Genomic DNA, 19539 nt, shown 5'->3' with positions numbered 1-19539 from the left:
TCCCTGAAGTTAGGCAACCATCCCTGCTGAGATCAAGCCCAGGTGCAATGCTGGGGGTAATTTGCTGCAGGGACTGCTGCCAAAAGATGTTACAAGCCACTGGTTCTAACTGGTTTTGTTCCCTTCTCCCTGCAAGGCTTGCTAGCATCAACTTTGGAGGCAACTGGTAGTTTAAGGTCTGAGATGTCCCTCATACCTCTGTCTGTGGGCCAAGATTTTTACCCTCTGTGGATGGGAAGAAATAATAAATAACATGTAAGTTGATTTTGTGGATGATACTAAACCAGATGTTTCAAACACCTTAAGTCTGCAGATCAGTTTTAGCTATCCATCCTAGCAATATCTCCCCAGCTGGTCCTAGCAATGGCCCTGTGTTGATATGGCCAGACAGCTCAACATATCTGCAGATATATATCAGATGTTCACTGGTGATTTAGCAATGTACGTATAATTCTCCCCAGGGTGATTTTCATCTGTGATAAAGATTTAACCTTTATTTTTTTCAATGTTTTATTTTATGAGTTGTCATATTAGCACAAAGTAAAGGAAAAAAACTTCTATCCATGCTGTGTGTCAACTGTGTTTTTAAAAGAATAGTTTAAAACAACCAGGTTTTGAGTCTCTCTTTCCAAGCCTGTGATGTTGGCAGTGGTTCTGACAGTAATAACTTCTGATAGGTAGAACAAATATCATTTGGTCACATTTAGCTTAATAGTTCCCTTAATGTAGTCTTGTCATGGAACTAAACTTGTTTGTTGATAAATGAGACCATCAGAACCGAGTGAACTGCTTTATATTTCAGTCATTTTTCCAGGGACTTCTGATGAACAACAATGCAAATTATACATTAGATTTATTTCCTGCTTTGATGTCACAGATGCTGTGCCATTAAGAATTTCATTCAATGTATGATTTCTATGTAGCATTTTAAAACTCTAAAGTCTGAAGTTTCTTACATTATATGGCTTCTTACTACAATGTAGACCTCCATGCTCTCTGATGGTATATGTAATGTATGGCAAAGTGGGTACATACAGGTAATTCTAGATACGGATGGTTATAAAACTCTGACTGTAGTTTTTCTGTAAGTTTAAAAAAATATTGTGCAACAGAAATTAAATACAGAATACTTCTTCCCTGTGTTTATAAGAATAGTCATACAGGGTTGGATCAAAGGCTCTTCCCGATTGTCATCTAGTCTCTGACAATTACATCAACTCAGAGGAAAGACAAGGAGTGACCTTCCTCTGGAATATTATTGCAGGATCTCACCATCTTTCGTTAAGAAACTTCCAGAGTAAGGGACTGCAGTCTACACCAGGGTTTTTAATATCATCATGAATATAAAATAGATTTACCTTAAATGCATTTTCTTAATCCACTTAGTCTTCTGATCTTTACGATGTTCTGTTATTTCTATGGTGTGCTGAGGCCAAGTTCATCTCAGCATCTCAAAATGTTTTACAGATTTCACAGGTAGGCAACTGATGGCGAGAAGTCATTCTGTGATTTGTAGTTCTAGAAATGGAGATTGATCATTGATCATTCAGACTAAAGAATGGAAAAAAGACAATATCCTGCTATTTTTCTGTGTGACTTTCTCTTCATCTGTACAGAAGTGTTGAGCCTATCTAAACTTACCGTAACCAAGTACTTAATGAAATTGGTGCCATGTGCTTTTGTCTGTTTGCAGAGATGATGGAAATGTAGACAAGTTGTCTACTCTCACTTGCAAAGAGAAAAAACCAACCAACCAAACTCCCACACCATTTTAAGACTATTGTTTTAAAAAATATTTTAGTAAGTCTGAAAAAATCATAATTCCAACAGCACAAGTCTGAGGTTGAAAGGAAAATTACACATAGCAACTTCATAAAAATCTTTAGAAATAACACGCTAAATTTATTTACTAAAATGAGGCAGATTTAGAATTTAGTACCCTGAAGTTGTCTGAGGCTACTGTGTATTTCACTCAGCAAGTCAAATATGTCCTCTTTCTAGTAGTTTGCAAGTTCTGCTTTAAACTCTGAGATTAATTAAAGGTTAGACCTTAATGGCCAGATTCTGCTTCCCTTGCTTCTGCTAGTTATTGTGTTATTTTAAGAGTGCCTTATCAATTCCAATATGAATAATGGCAGAGGAATGGTGATCATAATTCTGACATGATGAGGACTCAATATTGCCTGCCTTAAGTCTTTGGCCAGTCTGATGTAAAGGAAAATGGCAGGTGTGTCTTTGGTGTTTGTTTGTAGGAAGATGGTTTTAGAGGTCTGGTGTCTTAGATAAGTTGAGCTTAGATGGGTCTGTGAATAGTGTTGAAGTGGAGGAAACATGGGTGCATGTTAAACAAATTTATTATAAAGCTCTGCAATAATCCCCATAGTAAGCAATATTTCATTTTCTGAGCAGGTATAGTCAGGGTACAAGTACCCATCAAAAAGTTAACAGTAGTGCTCAAAGAAAAGCATACTTGTCTTCTGGCCTCTTACTTTCCAACTGCATGACTTTCTACCTTTATTCTTTCTTTTCTTCCTTTCTTCCCTCAGATTTGATTTATGAATCATTTGCAGAGGGAGAAACTATTCTGCAATGTTTTTTTCATTAGTCCTTTTTGATGATTCATTTTAACATAGATGCTGTCATTTAACTCTGCTGGTGCATCAGAGGCTCAACTTGATAGCAAGTTTTTGGAACAAATTTTTTTTCTGAGATCAGGAAGAATCTATCAAGATTGGTTTCTCCTTTGTCATATAATTTTTCTGAAAAGGTCAGCATGGCTTTATCTTCTGGGCAGAATTCATGAAATTATAAATATATTGGTCAACATTGAAAATCAAAACCTTTTTTGACAGAATAAGTATGACCTTATCAATCACCTTATTAAGATCAGAAAATGTGGCTTTATGTAAGTATGAATAATAAGGACATTACCTTTGACAATCCACATTTGGCAAACATCTTTCAAGTTACAGTAATTTTTTGCATTTGTTTAATGATTTTGGAAAATGTTCTTAAAGTAAGTACAGAATTACTGTAAATTTACTGGTAACAAAAATAAAGACTGAGCCAGGAATGCAAATCAGCGCAGTTCTCTTGGCTGTAAGCCACCTTAGTTTGCAAAGTCAAGGAGCAGATTTATTGTTTAAAATTATCTGTAAATTTCCTTTTTCAAAAACATATGACTTGAAAAAATGCAACTACACTAAACACATCTTTTACAGCATGATTCTGACAGTGTTTTCCTTATTTCGGTACAGTACCCCTTAAAGTTACCACAAATAAAGCAGTGAAAAACGGGGAACTGTCCTTCTTTTTTTCCCCTCTTCTCATCCATAAACAAGCCTTTCTCCTTAAAGGCGCTTTTTACAAATAAGTACACTATTTCATATACTCCAATATTTCCTGTTGAACATTTGTTATGTTTACAGAGCAAGCAGCGTCCTTTTTAGGGTAGAGAATGATAAGAGAATTGCATGCTTTCAATCATAAGGATGACTCTTGTTGACTTTGTTGGGCACCCTAAGGCCCTTGATAATAAACACATTTTTCTGAGGAGTAGTTAGTCACATTTTATAAAATATACATCACATTATAGAAATATGTTAAATCTAGGTCAATTTACAAATGTGATTTACCACAGCAGACATTCATAGAAATATTTTTTAAATAGTTTGTCTTAGAAATTACGCTATATAACCAGATATATAACCTGATAAATGAATAAATGAGAGATACTGATATTAGTTCTGAACATCAAGAAGAGTATCAGAAAAATCATATATAAATCCAATGATTGTTTATTGCTACCTTTATGGACCTGAGGGTTACAGTTTTGGGTGTATATCTGGTGAAGACAGGCTGCTCAAAGGTACTGACTGTCAAATAAATGGTATAATAAATTCAGTGATGAAAATTTGTTTCTTATTATCCTGTGGTCTGTTTGAGTGCATGTCTTCTGCTCAAAATCTCAGGCAGGAAAAAACATTTGTAGCTCTAAGTAACACGAGGCTGTCAGAACAACATTTTGGGGGAGTGCTGATGCGTCGTGTTGCTTTTTCATTTTTTTTCAGGAGGAAAACAGAAGGGAACATCTACTAAAGCAGAATTTGCTGTGATTGGGTAGGAAGGGTTGAAGCGTTGAACTTTTCTTAATGTTCTGTTCTTGTGTGCAAAAAAAAGTCCTTGGCCCTAAGTGGCTAGTAAGAGGGCAGCTATGTATTTATGCGAATGTTACACACGTTGGTTACTCAATGTGTAATGGGAGAAATGTGAGTATAAACCTGCGGAAAGGATTCCCCAGGAATTATAAAATCATTCAGGGTGGAAAAGACTTTTAAGATCATCACGTCCTACCATTAACCCAGTACTGCTAAGTCCACCACTAATCCATGTCATTACGCACCACATCTACACACCATTTAAATACCTCCAGGGATGACGATTCCACCACCAGCCTGGGCAGCCTGTCCCAATGCTTGACAACACTTTCAGTGAAGAAAATTTTCCTAACGTCCAAGCTAAACCTCTCTTGGTGCAACTTGAGGCCATTTCCTCTTACCCCTTAAAGAGAAATGAATCTTTCCCTTCAGTGAATCAGGACTCAGTTTTCGCTAGTTGATCTGGTTTTAAGAGTAGCTAATGCTGATGGTATTATGGCTAGATTTGCTTGAAGGTCATATTAACATTCACTGCATGGCTGTTCAGTTCCAGAATTCTGTTCTGACTTTTTTTTCCCAACAAATTCAGTCAATTAATGAGCTATAGAAATACCTTCAGCAATGTTCTCAATCTTTGGATGTGCATGTGTGTCTGTATGCACATATGAATATGGAGAAAACATATCCATATTCAGATGAGTCAGCAAAAGTTATCAAACATATCTTGCTTGAATGAAAGGTATTTTGTGTTTAAAAAAAAAATCATTCATATATAATCAAAATTACACTGCCAGCTATTATGTATCTCATCACATAAGTGTTTCAAGTGTTCAGTCACAATCTTTGTTCTTAATAGCACTTTAAGAGATTCCTGAAGGGATGAGTAGTTCTTGTCTTTTTTTTTCCCCCAGGTAACACAAAAGTTTCTTCAAGGTTGGAGACAACCTGTGAGCAGGAAGGAAAGGCCTGCCCACTAATAAATTCTAGCCGGGCCTAAGGAAACACTTCAGTACTTGCAAAGTGCCTGCTGAAGGAGTGTAGCATTATTCCTGTCTCGCCCCAAAAAAGCTTCAGTCTAGAAAGGGTGTGGAAGATAAAAATTAGCAGTTGTCCTGTACACCTTATCTCTTACCTACCTAAAAAGGAGAAGGTGGAAACACATACAAAATACAAGTGTGGGAAAAGTGCACCACAGGGAACAATGTTAGGGTTGAGGAATGACAAGGAGCCTGAGTGAGAGCAGGGTGTAGCTGAGGCAGAACAGAATGCAGACTGAATAGGGGAGAAATACAGACTTCTTAGCAAAATATCTAAGCACATGTTGATTTGGGTATGTGGGTAATTGCATTTGTTCAACAGAGGTCTCCCTTATTGCTTTGAAGTCAATGATTTTTTTAAAAAGAAAAAGGGGGGATGGTGGCTTTAAAGATAAACTAGTTCTTGTATCCTGTTTTAAAGGGGGCAAAGATTCATTACTTCTAATGTGATATGCAAACTTTAACAAATGACATGTTTTTGAGAGCTGCTAAGCACCCACATCTTCTGTGAATTTCAGTTCTGACTTCAGCGGTATCCAGAATTTTTCAGTTCAGTTTGTCCTTCTAGCAGGAAGCAAAGCCAATTAGGCTTTGTCATTGCTCACTTTCTCATTGAGTGCCTTAATAAAGATGATGTGAGCACTGACATTTCAAATGTGGGTAGTTAATATTACTGTCAAGTAATTAAAAGTACAATCTCAGTGTCTATTATTTTGGGGCAGGTGAAATTTCGTTTGAAACTGTCGGTCACAGTGACCATGGTCTGTTATTGTGTTTTATGCCAAGATTTAGAGCATTTTATATTTTGACAGAATAGAACACAAGTCCAACCTGTACTATGAACGTGTGAAGTTCATATGCAACTGGAAAGCTTAAGATGCATTAAGCATTGAAATAATCAGCTTTGAGGAAATTTATTACTTGGACATGGTTTAAATTATCTCAAAAGTTAATTAACAAATTGTGTGACCGGTGCAATTAGTTCTATTTTCAAAGAGGCCTTTCCTTTTTGAAATAGCCAGTTGTAGTAATTCAATAAATATCTATTATTCAGAGCAAAGAAAAAAGAGACTGGTATTACAATGTCTTAATACCACTAACTAGTAACTTTGACAATTGACTTTTATTTATGATGAAAATGGCCACTAGTTGTTGCTTCCATCTTCCTTCCATCTGCACAGCGTTATTGTGGAGGTGTCATTTCCATGCTACAAAGTTGTAATGATAGCAGTTTATTCGCCTGTATTATTGAATTTTATTGTTAAGATTCTATTTTTGAGTAAACTAATTCCCAAGTAAATAGTAACCACAGCCTTTTAATGAAAATTCTTGGCATTAATTACAGAAACACAAACAGGAACAAAATCGATTGAATTTTTCCACAGGACTTGCTAAGCTAACTTAAGTCCTGCCAAAGATCTCAGAGGACCACAGATGCTACTTATTTATCTCAGTTGATGCACTAGGAGTTGGGAGGCAAGCCTGAAGATTTTATCACTTTGTGAATGCCTCAGTTTGAAAAAGAGAATTACTCTCCTAAGACACGGAGTTTAACAGATACATAATGAACTAGGAAAGAGACTGCACAGTTTTAATTTTGTATTATTTCCTCGTGAATTTAGTGTTGCTCATTGAATTTCCATAATCAACCAAATCAGTCCCTGAAATAAAAACCATATGAAGCTGTTTCTATCAAGAATAACTGACTAAATTTTCACTCAAATGCCCTGAGTCATAAGACAAAACTCTGCTGGCATTCTTGTGATGTAAATCACTTTGTGTAGAAGTATATGCCTCAACATATGGGACATGAGCATTTTAGATTTAAGGAACAGGTGTATTCCCTTCCAATTTCCTTGGGTACTTTTGCGGAGGAACTTTTTGCCTTTACTTATGCTGTTGGCTGGGGTTTTATTGATTTTCTCCAATACAAGAGCCATCATATTCACAACTATATTCCTGGTAGTACAGAGCTCTTTGGTTCCCATCATTACTATTCATGTTTGCAGAGGAATAAGTACTCTGTGGCACAGTAGAAATTATTTCAGAACCCTTCTTGGCTGAAGAGCTACTTGTCCAATTTTTTCCTGATTTCCAGAGCTTAGCATGGTCTACATGAATGAGTTTCTTTGCCTTAGTTAACTGCTCGTGAGCATTCTGATTAACACATTGTATACCCACTGAGTGTCTCTTTCAGTCTCTTCCTTACCTTTCCCCTGGGTATTCAGGGTATAAACAGCCTCTGGGGAATATTTCTGTTCTCCAGACTGTACACTGAAGAATTACATTATAATTTTCAATTCCAGCTTATTTTCTTTTTTTTTCTTTTTCCCCCAAGCATAAATTTCTTCTTCGTCTAGCTCACCTACTTTCATATGATTGTCTTCTTTTTATTAAGAGCTATTTCTAATGTCTATAAACATTTTATTGCCTAGTGCTTTTTTCTTTGCATTTTTTCCTACATATAATGTAAGCTACGAACAAAGATGTTAAGAGTTATTTTCATAAATTTTCATTCACCATAAATTATGCATACCACAGTATAAAGTTACAGGACTCTTCAGCTCTTCTCTCTGTTCTTTTCCATTCACTTAGGCTTTTATTTTTGTTTTGGTAGTGTTTTGCTACTTTAAAACAGTATTTTACAAAACAAAGGAATGCCACTGCAATGATTAGATTACTCAGTGGCTAAAGGCACTTTAAAGCAGTAGCAATATTATTTCCTACCCACTCTTCCCAAGCTCAGCCTTTCCACTAATTGTGCTTGTTCATGTTCTTCTGAAACCTGTAGCCGTCAGATATGAACATCTGTAGAGCTATTGTTTGCCCTGTAGTTAATACAACTTGACTCTTATTAATCGGTTATGTTGATTCTTGTTGCTGATAGTTTGTCTAGAGAGTCAGTTTGTTAATCTGTAGCAAACTGTGTATTAACTGTATTCTTAGCCCAGTAAGAAAACCTGACTCAATGATTCAGTTCAACTGAACAAAAATGGAAGGCTTGGAAGAATATCTCTTTGAACAACAGAGCCACAGTGCTAATAAAGAAGAACTACTCATTCACAACCATCTTAGCAGCTCTCTTCTGGGTAGCATAGCTTTCTTGATTGCGTGGCGTTGGTTGGTTGTTGAGATACATAGTGCATAATGGAGTAAATAGAAGTTCAGCGCAAGATTAGGAACTAATAAAAAAAAAGGAATAGGCTCATGTCTATTTATGAGTTCACTATGTCTCTATTTTTTTTTATCTTGTCAGCCTCAACTGCAGTTTTAGTGAGGATATGGACTTCAGAATGTGCTGGCAGCAAGAGCGTTGGTTCAGGATCCTTGAGGTTGTTTTTTCTTTTTTCATTCAAAGATGCTGAGCACAACATGGAGCAGTCATGTACTTAAACTGGTGACCCCATGTGGAGTGGTTTATCACTCAGAGTGAGGGCATGAACCTCAGTCCTGTTGCCAACACCTGTGGTCTGTGTCTGCGGAAGCAGCAAGGACAGTTCCAGACTGTTCTCCTGGCAGAAGGAAAGAGACAAATAAGTGTGGGGATCCTTGTACCCTGGTGGGTGAACTGCATGCATGAGGGAATTAAAGCCTGCTTTACTCTCTGCTTTGTCATCTACCTGAAAGTTTTTTCTGGCCAGAGGGGTCACAGTCTGAAGGCGTCCCTGTCTTTCTCTTCTTTTATAGCCTACAAAAATGCCATCAGCTGGAATTTTCAAGTGAAAGTGGTGGGTAAGCAGGTTTCTCTGAGTTCTTTCCCCTCGGTTTAGGGGTAATCTCAAGGAGAAAACATTATTTCCTGGTCTCCAAGTATTGTGCCTTTGTATTCTCCATTTGCCAAAGGTTTCATTCTGTGGAAATGCCCTTCTGCTGACTTGCAAGAGTGACCTATGAGTGTTACTGCAATGGGGCCTAAAGTATACATATATGTATCTATGTATGAACTCATTCATGATCTCAGTATCTGCCTCTGAAACTTACTTATTTTAAGCATAGATGTTTGCCTTCTTTGCTGACCTTGTTGCTTATAGAAGTTGCCACTATATTAATTCTGAGAGATTTTCTGACACTAAGTAAAGGAATTTCTTGAGTCTTTTACACATTATGTTAGTGAGAGGGAACGTCATCAATAAGGTGTTTCCTCCTTGGCAATGTGTATGCCCGTAAGTCAGAGTTTCCTTTATGTGTGCTGAAGAAACACAAAAATTTTACCTTGGGATTGTGAAAGTGGTATCTCGCTGCCCAACTTTTAGAGTTTTTTACTAATGCCTCAAAAAGATACTAGGATGAATATATTTCCTTAGGAGTTCTCTGTTTGTTTTGTCTTTCACTGCGTGTGACCACCTCCTTTCAAGGGCAAACAAACTTGGCTGTCTTCCTGGCTCACAGCTGCTTTTATCTCTAAGTTTTCTTTGAAAGAGAGAAGAGCAGCTTGAACACTGAACTTGGATGTTGCTGCTCTGCTGGAGAGGGTGGACTTGGACATGGGAGGAGTGAAGTACTCTGGGCAGTGCTGGGGCTATCATAATCAGTGAGGGGCTGCAGCACTTAGACGGGTACCTCTAGCTCATCTATCGGGTGCAGCCTGGAGCAAGGGTGAGTGTGGATGGTAATCAATACCCCATGGCTTGCCAATGAGGAACTGGCTGTATGCTGATAATGTGGAGGTAGAAAGGAGAAAAGGATCAGTTCTAGTAGCAGGGGTGTGATAAGGGCACCGGGTCCCTTCTGCCTTGCCTTCAGAAGTGACTTTCATGTTCCTGTCATAGCACAGAGTCAGAGCAACTATGCCCTGTCCGATTATGACTAAGTCTTATTTGTGGAAGTTGGTGCTGTTTTATGCCTCACTAGAGAACTGGTGGTTTGGGGGGTTTTTTGTTTGGTTGGTTTTTGTTCCTTTGGGGTATAACAGCTTTACTTGTGTATGGCTGTAGCTGTGTAATTATATTCAATTGTCCGTTCAGTTTGGCCACTTCTGCTTTCTTTTGATTCCTTGAGCAGTAGCAACTGATTGCAGCAGAATCCTATTCCAGGTGGCACTGATTTATAATTTTCAAGTACCATATTTGTGTTGAGATACAGCACAGCAGGATAGCTGTCATCAATCTCTAGAATGGTGTGAGGGTCAAGAAGCTGGAGGGACAGGAGAACAGGGGCCATACCAATATGGAGGAAAAAATATTTGGAAGGATTGGATACTGTGTAGATCTGGGCAGGCTGAGCAATCACCATGAAAAGAGGCAGGAGTTGAGAGGGGCTAAGGACACGGGGAAGGGGTCTTTATAATAGAGCTGAAGGAGGAATCTTGTACCCAAACAAAAGCTCCAGTGACCAGGCTGGATTTCATTTGCCACTGCTGCTTCTTCTCTCTCACCGAGTTCCTCTTCTATGCTGTGAGTCGTCACACTGACACCACTGGCTGGGGTTCTCTTGACAGGAAGCCTCCACTGCACTAGGGTTTGTTCTGCTCCTTTTGGCTCTGCCCCCTTCATTTCCTTACAATTTACAGCCACATCCTCTTTGGCTGCACTCATATGGAGACAATACGTGCAGTAGAGCCTGACTGGCCCTACTGTTGATTGAGTACTACCTTCCTCTGCTCTGTAACACTTGGGGAAGAAAGGGGAGCTCAGAGGGAGTAGAGCTGTGACTTACCCAAGTGTCTCATCTACAGTGTGCCAGCATCCTACCTACAAGGCAGACTTCCCAGTTCTCAACTGTCTCATGTATGTTGCTGTTCTAAATAATGCTGCTCAAAACAAAACCAAACCGAAAAAGAAAAAAAAGAGTTGAAGGTTGGGGAGAGAGCTTGATGATATTCTTTTTACCGTCATAGAAGTCCTTCTCTTTTTATTCTTTTTAGTACATTTGGTACTAGGATGTGTCAGGATATATAGTATAAGATGTTCTGTCCATGTGCAGGGATATTGCTGAGACTAATCTCTTCATAGGTAGTTTTTTCTAGGAGTGAGAGCACTGGTTAAAAGCAATTGAGACAGGAAAGAGAGATTGCAGAAAACTCAGGTTGTGGAGATGAAATCTCCTGGAAATCAATGTTTAGAGGAAGAGTTGTGTGCAGGTGGGAAAGAGGAGGCTGGTAATACTAGTTGTTGCATATTGGGGGAAGATATGTGCAGTAGGAATGTTCTGTGGATGCAGCAATATCCTCTAATTCATTGAAAAGTAAAAGTATTACATAGAAAGTGGGGGAAAAGGACAGGGACTTGAAGAGTGTATATATAAGTGACTGACGTAAGTAGATGCAATAGAAGGTTAAGCAGAAAATGGTACTGGATGGTAATGAATGACATAAACTTAGAAAAAAATATTAATTTGTGCACTTAGGCTTTATTTGGACTAACTTGAATTTAAACTTCACCTGGTATGTCATGTATGAGATTTTGTTAATGAATTTTGCTTTGGAAAGTTGGGCTGGCCAGATAGCATCTCTAAAGACTCACATGGATTTGAGTATCAAACTTTCTGTTTTGCAAAGGAGAATTTCACACTACTCTGACAATCAAAACTGCTAGTTATAGCAAAACATGTTGCCCAAAGGAAATGGCTTTATTGACAGATTGGCAGATCACCATTGTAATTTTTATGTCTATGTTCTTGCCTGCTTACAGCTGCAGCAGAACAGTTAACAGTGTTCATTTATGAGCAGTGTTTATTAGGTTTGAGAGAGAAAAATAACAGAAAACAATGAGACAGGTACACAATTTCTGTGAGTCTTGTCTCCAGCTTATCTTTGTCAGTTTGAAACATCAGGCATTTTTCAAAGAGGTATTTTAGAGAGAGATTTGGAGGCATAGAGTGTCACCCAGCATGTAAAATGAGAAGTTCATGGTCTGTGTGGTATGTTGGATGGTATTTGATTTCAGTTATAAGATATTATGCAAACTTTGAGGGGGGAAAGAAAAGATTCTATAGGATATGGAAAATGCAAGAAAAGCCGCTGTCACGGTGATTCGTGCTAGTTCTCTAGTTCTTTAATTCTCAGGTAATACAACCTAACAAACTCAAGGATCTTATTTTTGAAAGTGAATATGCATTGGATGCACACATCTGAATTAAAAACCAGTTCAGATCACTCTTGAGTAGTGCTGCACTTTGGATTATTAGAATGTGATGGATGTGTTTGGATGAGGAGAAAGTTCACAGTTATGTTTAGATTTCTTCTTTGAGCAATTTATAACCTTAGCATTAGTCACATCCCCAATCTCCAGTGCCTTCAGGATATATAAATAAATATAGTGTAATACGTGAGCAGTAAAATTTATGGCCATTGATTGATCTCACTGGAGTCTCCTGCTTGCATTTCTGAATAGAGGGTACAGAAAAGAATTTCTTAAAACATGCACAATCTTGATTCTTTCTGCTGACATGTAGTAGCAGTAGGCTAAATCCTTCAGTCTCTACTCTGACAAACGCATTACTTAATCCAATAATTAATTGAAGAAACTGAGATTTTCACCTCTAGGATGAAACTAACTCCTGTGTAGAATGCCTGTCTGAAGCTTATCATCTTGAGTCCTGAGAGTCAGACAAAAGTGTTAAGTTCTTGTGCTGGTGTGAGTCCTTGGGGTGGATTTTGCTCTCTAAAGATGCAAAAGTTAGCTCTGCCACCTATAGTGTCTCATTTACCTTAGCTGTTCTTTGCTTTCTCTTACGTCTCTCAGACTTTTTTCCAGGCTGCTAATTAGGTGCCTCCTGAGTTCCATCATGCAATCCTTAATTTTTTCTACTTTACCTAAGACCAACAAAAGCAATATTAAAAAATTATACTACTCTAACTCATTCTTCCCCATTTCCCAGTCCGTGCAATAATATGCTGATTTCAAACTCTTTTGATATTCTTACCTTGTATAAAAAAATTGTCAAAAAGATAAAAATTGATAGTGTTGCTAGTTCTTGCAATAATAAGCAGTTGGATTAATCCGTTGACACTCAGCAGAAACTTGGGACTTCAGTGTGTTGTCTCACAAATGAAAAGCGAAGAGGAAATTCCTATTTACCTAAAGCTGCAGAATTTTTCCCTGTGCTGTGTTTGCACATGTTCGTGCACACAAAGACATACAGAGTGTCAATGAAACGGTCTGTATGCCAAGGCTTGTTGCTGCTGCCTTGCTGCAGAACGTTCACAAAGCGTCAGTTATGTTCTTATTAGTAATTATTGACCTGAAACTCTGCTGTTTTGGGGTTTCGAAGTTGAGTCAGAAGTTATTTCCTGATTTACTAGTGTTCTTATTCTAACCGAGTTTTGTTCTGTCTGACTTAATAGTAATCTTAACATAAATGTTACTTTTCTGAAAAATCACATCAAAAATGAGATGTGCCCTCTCATTTGCTAAATATATGATGAAATCACTGTCTGAATATGTGGTGGAATGTTTCTGAAGGAGGGTACAGGTTTGAAAAGGTTGAAGACTGGTACAGTTCTCTGAAAGTCTCTGACTCTTGGCCAAAAAAATTTTTTTTAAGCAACAAAAAAGTATTCACCATTTTGTTTCAAGTTTTTGTTGTTTTATCTTAAAGTTGGAAAATTTTTCTTCTGTCCCATGTTGCCTTGTGTGGTCGTTAGATGAATCCACATTGTTTCTGCATAGCTGCTTAGGTTGTACATTTAAGTCAGCCTTTCCTTGCGATTGAGAGTGTCACTACTTGTGACTCTGGTGTTTGTTTGAAGATGTGTCTGTGTACAGCCTTGAAAAACATTCAGGTACCTTTTCCTCTGGCTGTTTATACTGCACTGTTTTCAAAGCAATGGTTAGTCATTCATTTTGGTTTTTATTTTCCCTTCCCCGCTCGAAACTTTCCCAAGACAAGAAGAAAAAAGAAAAAAAGGAAAGGAATAAAAGCCAGGCTGGAAAGTAGCAGCGTCTAAAAAAGGTGGAGGTTTGCCTGTGATCAGACCGCCAGTCCAAGGAGCAATTCCTAGGCTCTCAGCCTGTAACCCTCAACAGGACAGAGAAAGACTTTTGCAGTGCAGGTTCTCCTGTGTTGTGCTCTGGAAAGAGGCAGGGAAACATCCCTTCTGGGTTTTTTGCTGGAAAAATCTGTTGGGAAGTTCTGTAGCACAAACTCTAGTTACAATGATCTGTGAGACAGTATCTTTGCTGAGAATTCTGGGGTAAAAAAAAAAAAAAAAGTGGTGAAATTAGGGAAGGGAAAGATGACAGCTGGGCCCCTGCATTTAGTTCAGTATCCCGTAAGGGACAGGAAAATTATAAAAAAAAAAAAAAAAGGGGTGAAATTAGGGAGGGAAAGATGACAGCTGGGCCCCTGCATTTAGTTCAGTATCCCGTAAGGGACAGGAAAATTATTGTGTCTGTGGAATGAGACCTGAACACGTGTAAGCCCTTCTAGAGACAGAGTGATTTCTCTCTGTGTTTTATGGAATCAGTTTTGCAGCATACTGTTCTGGTAAAACCACTGTCTTAACTATCTTCCAAGTTACTCTTGAACTGGGCATTGGCTAGGTGTGCAGGTAGCTTCCTTTCAGACATCTGAAAGTGATACTGAGGGTGCTGGTGATGGAAATCATTCTGCAGAGTCATTCATCTCCAATGCCAATTGTTTAAAGTAAAAAAATTTGGAAGGCGTTGGTTTTTTAATTACTTTTATTCACAGCTGTGAGTGGTGATTCACGGAATTTAAAGTACGGAAGGAAGAGGAAGAATATTAAGACGAAGCAAACTTCTGCAATTGTTTGATTCTAGATACCATGGTCTAGTAGCTTTATGCTACATGAGACTCACTTGGTGTGTTTGTGCTTACAGAACTGATGTTGATACTGTCAGTGCTACACTTCATTTGCCTGGGTTTGAGCTGGGAAAACATGAAATGAGTAGAGAGAAAAACAGAAACTTTTTCTCTTCCAGAAATAAATTGTTGCTCCATGGTAGGTGTCTTTACTGTTTGCATTCTCCGGGTTCATCTAATGACACTTTGATTAGGCCTTTTCCAAACATGCTGACATCTGTCCCGGCTTTGTCCTCAGTGTGGAAGCTGTATGTTAGCAGGTGGAGTGTGTGCAAAGGGTCTTGGGAAAGTCCTACTGTAATACTAGGAAAAAAATTGTAGAAAAAATTGCTGAGATTTGGTTTTTAATTCAGGAAAATGTTTCCTTAAAAAAAAAATTTAACAGCAAGTAACTATGGACTCAAGAATAATGTTTTTACAAAGTCCTTGCCCAGTAAATCTTCCCCAAGAAGGAAAGATATGCAGGGATAACCTCAGAAAATGAAAGGAGAAGCTAGGAAAAGTACTGACGAGACTTGTGCTGTAGCTTCCTCTGACCACAGGCTCTGCTAGCTTTGTTGTAAACACTCCTGCAGTTGTGAGCAGCATCGATGCCTCCTCCTGGAAATTTGCAGGATGTCAGTTTAACAAAAGCAGATTGAGGGGAAGTGTTGAGGGGGGAGCCAGCCCAATATTTATGAATGGTTAAGAAATCAGCAGCTCCCAAGAAGCACAGGAGACAGACAATTTCTCCAGCAGCGTCTTTCAAGGCACCAAAAAGTGCTGGAGGCGTTTCCCACTTTGTGAAGGCAAGTCCCACTTCGACCTCTTCCAAAGGGACTGCTGAATGAATAAGGATTGATTCTGTCTGAAGGAAGAGTTCTGCCTCTGTTTTGACAGTATAAATAATGAACAGGCTCTGGTTTTAGTCATATTTTAATCATATTGAGTAGCATTTAATCCCAAAATGATTCCAACTATCTCAATTCACACATGTAATGATCTATTTAATACAACTCTAAATATTTTAATACATCCCAGTATTTTAATTCCTTTTGAAAAACAAACAAGAAAATCCACCAACCCCACACTCAGATGATGCACTAATCAAAACTTGAGACTAAAGAAATTCAATTCCATCAGTTTCTGCCACCCTTGATGTCACCAGTTGTTCTGCAACGCATCTCAGGCTACCTGTGCAGTAATCATTTACAGTAAGCTTATTATAAAGTAGCCTAGAAGAAACATTTTCATTGCCTCTAGTGTAGGATCAAAAAGAGTCTTTTAAAATAGAGGAAAAATGTTATTAAATTAGGGGCAGATTCTTAGTTTGAAGATTCTTAAGATTCTGAATTTGAATAATTAAACCTCTTTCGTATTTATAAAAGCATTTCTAGAAAATAGTGACTTTATGGCATGATTATTACTCAGATCATCCCTATTGTTAGGATTAAAATGCATATGTATGTGTTCTTTTTGTTCAGATGTTTTAGCATTCAAAGGGAAAATTCATTGCCTGATGAACAGTAGTTTTAACTATTGTCTTAAAACCATTGTCTAATTCTTTAGTGACCTTCTGATGTCATGACTTTCAACTTTTGATGGCATATGTGATTCCTAGTGTGAGAAATTTTTTAACATTTGATATGAAGATAAGTTTTAGTTAAAGAAACACTTCTTAGATGGATCTAATCAAGGAGATATAGTTTTCATAGCAATTGAAGCTGGAAACTAATTTGTCAAAAGTTTTCAGAAAAATTGATCAGTAAAGAACCCAGATTTTGGAGGGTTTTGTTCCTAAAATGAAGGTTAGTTTAAATGGTGGCTTTCAGGTTTGAGTTTGACTCTGGTTATTGAATCTGACACAACTCCATGAAAATATTCTATTTTTCAGTGTTGGATTTTTCCCGAGTGTGGAAAAATAGAGATAACAGTAAGATGATTGAACCAGAAGTTGTCACATCCCATAGAAAGATTCTACTTCATGTTACTTCAACCATTATTTTTATATTCTGTATAGAGCAAGGAGATGTGTCATACCTAACCACAGCTTTTTGCTAGTTGCATTGCAAAGCAATGTAGAGCAGTCCTTTTTCTGTATGATAATGAAGGTAGACAACAAAATTACTTAACCTTGGAACTCTGAACAAAAAGAGTCTACCATACCTGTCAAACTCTATTTGTAAGTGAGCTAACTGACTCAAACCCAGCATAATTCTAGAAAGCGAAGATGGCAGCTGCTGAAGATATTCAATAGTCTATTACAGGGAATGATTTCTTTTTCATAGTATCAATGTATTAGCTTTTCAAATAGTTTTAGAAAGCCATTCAGCAAAATCCAAACTTGCAAATAACATTTTCCTGTGGAAAGTGAACAGAGGCTTTGCCAAAATATTATTTAAAGCTCCTACCATTTATTAAAAAAAATCATGTTTTCTTAATAGAAATTGAAATTATTCATTCAAAATCTACAATTCGTTAAAGGTACATTTTATCTTCCATGAATATTGTGTAGTTTCTTAGTTTTAGCCTAAGCTTTTAGAAGTGAAGTAAATTTCTTACACTGTTCATCATGAAAAAAAATACAATACTGTCTTTTATAAAGCTGTCATAATTCCTGAGAAATATTAGACTCTAGGGCCCACTACTCCATTTAAAACATTCTTCATGCTCAAATCATCTTTTTTTTAACATTCCTTTTGCTTATTTGATAACTTTTATTCTTCCCCCTCACATTTAGTGAAATTCAATATTACGTCCCTATTCCGTTTCCTTTAAAGACAAGTTAATAGAAGACACTATAAAGCAGAGAATTTGTATTTTTATTTTTAAAGGGAATATAGCCATGTTTATCACATTGTCTACATTCTTGATTTTCCTCTTTTGTATTTTTGTTTTCTTGTGTATTTTCTGAAAGATGTAGGGCTTCCAGATGAATTGAAAAAGAACAAAAGCTATGTAAAATTTGATTCTCAAAAAATATTTACATTCTTAAAGAAGCAGATATTTTAAAATGTGTAGGGGCACTTCTTATTTAACTAGGCTTCGCCTACCAGTCTTCGTATTCTGAAATGTCTGAAGTTACACTCGGTGGGGTTCTGATGAATTAATGTTTAAATGCTTCTTTTTTCTTTATCTTCTTTTGTCCTTTTCTCTCCACACACACCACCCTCCCACCCCCCTCCTTTATTTTTAAACTTTTTAGTTCCACTCTTTTCTTGCCTCATTCTCTCAGGATCATGCTTGCATTCAGGCTTACCATGACCAGATCCTTCTTCTGTAAGAGGTCTAAGTGCACGTGGTAGTAACTACATAGCTGGAGGAAGGGTAGCAGAGTTGTCTTCTCAATGGTGTATACAGGGAAGCATGTCTCAGTGTAGGCAGGTTCTCAGATTGTTCTAACTGATGAATTAAGTCATGTAGCTCCGAATATGAGAGTTGATAGTTGATCACTCTCATGATGTAGAGCCTGAGGTGGTTTGTTGTTATATTTTTTTTTTGTGGTAACTTTTTTTTTTTTTTTTTTTGGTTTACTCATGAATTGGAGACTTGGGTGGTTTTTTTGTATATTTTTTTTTTGTGGAAACTTTTTTTTTTTTTTTTTTTTTTTGGTTTAACAGTTCTTAAGAACTGCAGGTGGGATTCATGTCACCTAAACTCTAGTTACTCTAGTTATCTCTAAGTTAAGTGCTCATTTTCAGCTAATTGTCTAGACACCCTCTATCATCAGTGAAGAAGCAGAGCCACTTCGAGTGTGATTCATCCCATCCTAAAATAGATGCCTAAGCTGGGATGAATTGGAAGTAGCTGTCTTTCTCCACCAAATAGCAGGACAGCACTGAGAACTGGTTAGACAAAAAGCAGCTAAAGATAGGTAAGATGGTGTCCCTCTGAGCTGTCGATATATCTCTTATCCCTCTCTGTTATTTCACAGATTTGGGAGATGAGTGTTATTTGTGTTTACCGAGAAGGGCAATCATGTTAAATAGGTGTTAGTGTTAGATCCACCAGGTTCAGGGGTACATAAGGCAGAAAATAATATATACAGTTCCACTGAACCCATGCATAGACAGTCTGTGCTTTACTTTGATTTGTCAAGTAGTCCTTAAAGAGCTAAAGCTGATGTGTAAAGCATTGTATGTATTTCAGGCTGGGATCAACCTAGAAGTCAGCATCCACCCACAGTGAAGACTCCACCTGGTTACTCCTCTGTACAAACAACGTCTCAGTGACACTTCAGAGCTATCCTGTCACTTCCTTGTTTCTTTTCTGAAAAGTAAATATTGTAGTTAAAAAAGAAATTAATCCCACAGTGGGTGTGTAATGTATCTCAAAAGTAGCTTGAAGTAGCTACTCGAAGTAGCAAAAGTAGCTTCACACTGGCAGAAATATTAGACAAGTTGAATACCATCTGAATGGTTTTCTCAATGATTTTCAGAATAAATATCCATTGGAACATCAATGAAGACTGAAACTTTTCTCAGCGAAGAGAGTAATCAGTAACATATTTACAGCAAAAGCTCTGCATTAATTTTTCTTCCTATGTATTATTTGCGAAATGAAAGGAATACACTCTTTAATATTAAATTTAGCAAAAGTGT

Source organism: Buceros rhinoceros, unplaced genomic scaffold (genome assembly GCF_000710305.1).
Source record: "Buceros rhinoceros silvestris isolate BGI_N320 unplaced genomic scaffold, ASM71030v1 scaffold7798, whole genome shotgun sequence".
Classification (NCBI taxonomy): Eukaryota; Metazoa; Chordata; class Aves; order Bucerotiformes; family Bucerotidae; genus Buceros; species Buceros rhinoceros.
Note: the sequence above shows the minus strand (reverse complement) of the source record.